At 41.0% G+C, this 6,127-nt stretch overlaps 1 pseudogene; it reads left to right on the top strand.

Annotated features, from left to right (window-relative positions):
- Positions 1-5,821: 5,821 nt before the first annotated feature.
- LOC132538186 (uncharacterized) overlaps positions 5,822-6,127 on the top strand; it is a 31,557-nt pseudogene continuing 31,251 nt past the window's right edge.

Raw genomic sequence — 6,127 nt, forward strand, 5'->3', positions numbered from 1 at the left:
TGCAGAGATCGCAACCTGCAATTCCTAGAAGTGGAGTTACGCTGGAGGCCACCGCCGGATGGTGACCCCCCCAACAACTGAGACAGTACAGATCTAAATTCGTGTTTGAAATGACATGTCTTCGTAACAAAAGTTTCTATCCTTGTGTATTAATGACCATGTGTATGTGTGTGTTTAAAATTTGGTTACATTAACTTTAAGGTTAAAAGTGTAACTTTAAGACTAAATTCTTACCAGGCAAAGTTAAATGAAAAAGGTTTTCAACGTAATTCTCATAAAGATAAAATTAACTTACATTTAAAGTCTGAGGTAAAAATTAGTTAACAATCAATATATTTTAACTAAGTTCGTCTAAACAAGACCTGCGCACACCGAGGGTGTGTCTCCATCTTGAATGGATGTAACAAAAGGTTAAATAGACTTGTTGATATGTAAAACTCTTGATTACCTTCTCTATTACAAATGGTAGATTGCACAATGGCTATGCTAATTATTCTCATGCCTGAGGTTTTCTTTCCTGTGCACACCTAGGGTGTGTCTCCATCTTGAATGGATGTAACAAAAGGTTAAAAAGACGTTGTTGATATGTAAAAGTCTCAAATTCCTTCTCTATCAGAAATGTTAGATTGCGTTATGGTTATGCTAATAACAAGTTTTGTTTCATAGTAAGTAAATTGCAGCCAGCTGCCTTTGGGACTCTAGGCCATTCCCTGCCCCCATGCAAATGTCCGCCGAGACAAGTGCGCCCCCCAGAGGCAGAAAATGTTTTTTTTAAGCTGATAAAGTTTTGCCCACAGAGGCAAAAAATGGCCCCCTCAAGCCTTCCCTTGGCATCACACTGTTTCCTCCATGTTTGTGCCAGTTTTTTTTTTGAAAATGCCTATATGATATAGGTTTCTGTTCACCCCACACCCCTGATACTGTGGTCATTTAGTTAAAAAGAAAAGGGGGAATATATTGGTATTCTTCATAGTGGTTTGTTCCCCTTCCTCCCCATCTCTAGTTGATTGTGGTTTAGTCCTGCTAGTTTGGCAGGCCGCTTGTCCCCGCCCCAGGAAGAAACCCAGATAGAGTTCCAGAGTGACAGAGTTCGAGAGTTCTTGGTGCCGCCGTGGGGGAAGGAGGCAGGAGAGTTCTGTTTGGTGATTAGTTTGGGTTAGTTTATGAATCGTTGTTCCTGAATAAAGAAATATAGCTTCCCAGCCCAGCCGCATGTCTCTGGTCATCTCTGTTACCCACCTGTGAAGCTAGTCCAGCCTGCTGAAGCCAGCCCGTCGAAAACAACAAATATTCACATAGAAGAGATCCAAAAAGCCGATAAACACATGAAAAAAATGCTCCCAGTCTTTGACTACCAGAGAAATGCAAATACAGACAAAAATGAGATACCACTTCACTCCTGTGAGAATGTCACACATCAGAAAAGGTAACAGCAGCAAATGATAGAGAGCTTGTGGGGTCAAAGGAACCCTCCTGCACTGCTGGTAGGAATGTAAATTGGTCCAACCTCTGTGGAGAACAGTCTGAGAACTCTCAGAAGGCTAGAAATGGACCTGCCCTATGATCCTACAATTCCTCTCCTAGGGATAGATCCTAAGGAACCCAACACACCCATCCAAAAAGATCTGTGTACACATATGTTCATTGCAGCACAATTTTAATAGCCAAAACCTGGAAGCAACCCAGGCGTCCAACAACGGATGACTTGTTGAGCAAGTTTTGGCATATATATACAATGGAATACTACTCAGCTATTAAAAATGGTAACTTTACCTTTTTCAGCTGATCTTGGATGGACCTTGGAAAATTCATGTTAAGTGAAATAAGTCAGAAACTGAAGGATGAATATGGGCTGATCTAACTCTCAGGCAGAAGTTGTAAAACAAGATTACAAGAGAAAACACAAGTAGAACCTGAAGTGGAATTGGTGTATTGCACCAAAGTAAAAGACTCTGGTGTGGGCTGAAGGCAGAATACAGGTCCATGAAGGATGACAGAGGACCTAGTGGGGGTTGTATTGTTATATGAAAAACTGGGAAATGTTATGCATGTACAAACTATTTTATTTACTGTTGAATGTAAAACATTAATTCCCCAATAAAGAAATTTAAAATTAAAAAGATAAAATCAAGAATAACTTTGAATTTGCTGTAATCCTGACCTAATAAAAGTGAAATCTACAGCAAAAATATGAAAAAATATGTCCAAACTATGAAGTTTATTTTCACTGCAATGTGAGAATTTCGTATATTACTTATGATTATGTAGGTGCACTCAACTGGGTTTGCCACTGCCCAGCCTTGTATATTACTTAATGTGAATAAGTGGTTAATCATTCAAGGAAACCCAAAATAATCATTAATAAAAGGAGTTGGTGGGGGCCCAAAGGTGGTGCATCTGGTTAAACGCACATATTGTCAAGCATAAGGACCCAGGTTTGAGCCCCCATTCCCCACCAGCAGGGGCTTAAGAAGTGAAGCAGGTCTGTAGGTGTCTATATTTCTCTCCCCCTCTCAATTTCTCTCTGTCCTATTTAAAGAAAGAAAGAAAGCTAGAAAAAAAAGGGAGTTGGTAATAAAAGTATTTTTAGAAAAGAAATGTCAACTATTACCTTTATTCAAAATGATACAAACACAATCTTTAGCAGATAATATGGTCATATTCATTGCCTGTTTATTCTAAAGTAACACATACTTTGAGACTCAATTGAATGCCACTAAAATTCTCTTCTAAAAGCCCTAGTATTCTGTAAGATTTCAATGGATATCCTGTGAAAAAAAACTAATCCACAGATAAATAATCAGATGTCATTCTATTATCTTCCACCTACTCCCAGATAAATAGAGATAGACATTCTTAGAACATTATATCTGCAGGAAAAAGTGTGGAGAGCTAGCAAGCACTGTGGTAGGGAAATCTTTCTCTAAAGCACTTAGGCACTTTGTTAGGTACCTGCAACTGTCTAGTAAATAAAGGATACATGGTTTCTTTCCTAATACCATAATGGCAAATAAATAGATAGTAAACATGAAATGTAAATATAAAACAACAAACTCTGATAAGACCTATACATAGAAACAATGAACCACCAAGCAAGAATACTTCCCTGATGAGGGGCTGGAATGTACTGAGAAGAAAAAAAAATCAGCAGAGAATGTTGTGACAGTAAGTACTCTCAGTAAGTAACTCTGAGGCCACAAAAAAGGAGGTTGAATCAGTGCCACAGAATGAATTCTCTGGGAAACTTCTCTCCAGAAGAAAATGAAGATCATCTTTCCAGGGGAGGGTGGGTGGTAAGTCTGGGGCGATAGACGTTGAGTTGTGTTGAGGCAGGGATGTCATCAGCAGAAGGCCAGGTCATCAAGCACACCATAGATTTGCACAAAGCCACAAGGGATCATGGGTGTTTTGGCTCTGTGTTCCTGCTTCCCAGTCACCTGCTCTCCTTCTCCTAGGAACCCACCATGCTGCTTTCCCTGGACCTAGACACGGTTATATGAACACTGGTAACAGATTAAAGACTCAAGACTTCCCAGCACTTTGGCCAAGGAGTAACAGGGAACAGAGGCCATCTCCCCCAAAACAATGAATATCTACAACTATCAAACTTAACAAACTCACCAACTACAACCAAGACACCCTCAGATACAACACAGCCTCAGCCACCAAGTTGCAGGTGCTACCATGACACCACCCTGACACCCTGGGAAGACAACCTCACCAGTGTGTCCTGGGACCCCACCTCCCCAGAGCCCTGGGACAGACAGAAAAGGGCTGGGGATGTGGATCCACCTGCTAACACCCATGTCCAGTGGAGAAGCAATGACAGAAGCCAGACCTCCCACCTTCTGCTCCCCATAAAGAATTTTAGTCCAACCAGGGCTAGAAGGTGGCACTTCTGGTTAAGGTTACACAGTATGAAGCACAAGGATCACACTTCATATGTGAAGCAGGTCTTCAGGTGTCTATCTTTCTCTCTCTCTCTCTCCATATATATATATATATATATATCTCCTCCCCTCTCAATTTCTCTCTGAATTAAAGAGAAATGAAGAAAGGAACAAAGGAAAGAAAGAAAGAAAGAAAGAAAGAAAGAAAGAAAGAAAGAAAGAAAGGGAGAAAGAAAAAAAGAAAGAAAGAAAAGGAAAAAAGGAAGAAAGGAAGGGAGGGAGGGAGGAAGGAAGGAAGAAAGAAAGAAGAAAAAGGAAAGAAAGAAAAGAAAAAAGGAAGGAAGGAAGGAAGGAAGGAAGGAAGGAAGGAAGGGAGGGAGGGAGGGAGGGAGGGAGGGAGGGATTTTGGTCCAGGTTCCCAGATGGGGAGAAATGTTAGAGGAAGATGACTGGAGGTCTCTGAACTCCAATTCCATCAGGTCCTATAGAGAAAAGAGGTGAAAATAAAGGACATTCAGAAGGAGTGAAAGGTATAGATAGGTGTGTCTTGGAAAAGAAGAGAAGACAGGAGCCCAGAGAAACTGGATATATAGTTATAGAAATACTAGTCAACTCCTATCTGTGAACGTGAAAGAACTACTGTAGCTTCTAATGGAGAGAATGGGACATAGAACTCTGGTGGCTGGGCAGTGTGGTAGCTTACCCTATCATCATCTAGTTTTTCAAATCAATATTAAGTCACTAATACAATTTAGAAAACAAATAAATACTGTAAAATGGGAATCTGGGGAATGTTATGCATGTACAAACTATTGTATTTACTGTTGAATGTAAAACATTAATTCCCCAATAAAGAAATAAATTTTAAAATAAGAAAACAAATAAATAAATAATAAAAAAAGACTCATGGCTAGCCAGTGTTTCCCTTTGATTGCCTTCCAGCCATGGTTTTATGTAACTTAGAAAACAATGTCATAATCAAGTCATTTGTTAAATCCCAGCCAGTGTCGGCAGAAATATTTAGTTATTTTAATTTCTATAGAGCTCACAGGATTTGCTGTCCCTTTGGAGTTCTCTGAATCTGAAGTTTTCCTATGAAATTAGCTGTTATTGCAAGAAAAGGAACATACATGAGGGGTGACCAGATGGTGTGACACCTGGCTAGGCGCACATGGTACAAAGCACAAGGACCCAGCGTGGATCCAGGTTCAAGCCCCCAGCTCCCCACCAACAGGGCAGACATTTCACAAGCAGTGAAACAGGTCTACAGGCATCTTTCTCTCTCCTTCTCTATCTCTTTCTCTATCTCCTCTCCCTCTTCCTCCTTCCCCTCGCCTCCCCCTCCCCCACCTCCTCCTCTCTCACGTTCTCTCTGTCCTATCCAATACAATGGAAAAAGTGGCTGCCAGGAACAGGGGATTGATTCATAGTGCTGGCACTAAACCCTAGTAATGACCCTGCAGGCAAAAAATAAATAAACAAATACATAAATAAAGATATACATAAGATGAGGGAAAATACTCTTGGGATTTGTAAAGCTGGAAGTCACTTAGATGACCAGAAGAGAAACGGAGAGTAAGAGCAGAGTATCAGTGCTGAGAAGAGGCCGGAGCCCCTGGAACTCAGCATGAAGTGATGTCTACCGGTGTGGTTTTATCACACAGTAGAGATTATATTCATAAAAATAGACACTAAGATAAAGGACCAGGATTTCTTCCTGAGTATAATAAATGAAAATGTAGGAAAAAACTACGTTTCCTAAGTTTTCTGACTTTTAGTTTTGTCTTTGCTATCACTACCTCCAAATGTTCCTCCTTTGCCCTCCTCTCTCACTGGATGCTGATGGAGCTGAAGTCCAGAGCCCTCTTATCCTATTCCTCCTGTCACTGCTTCCTCCCTGGGAGTATGGATCAAAACTCTCTGTGGGATGCATGCGGAAGGTGGGGCTTTCGGCTTCTATGATTGATTCTCTGCTGGACATGGGTATTGGCAGGTGGATCCATGTGTTTCTTCTCCCTAGTGGGGCAGAGCTCTGGAGAGGTTGGGGACCAGGACCCAGTGGTGAGGTTGTTATCCAGAAAAGTCAGGAAGGAACCAGAGTGCCATCTGCAACATAGTATCTGGAAGGTTGTCTCTCTCTATCTCCCTTTTCCCTCTCTGATCTTTGACACACTCTATCCAATAAATAAAGATAAAAAAATAAAAAGAAGTGGGGAGGAGGAGGAAAGAAATGCCCA

This window comes from Erinaceus europaeus, chromosome 4, assembly GCF_950295315.1.
Source record: "Erinaceus europaeus chromosome 4, mEriEur2.1, whole genome shotgun sequence".
NCBI lineage: Eukaryota > Metazoa > Chordata > Mammalia > Eulipotyphla > Erinaceidae > Erinaceus > Erinaceus europaeus.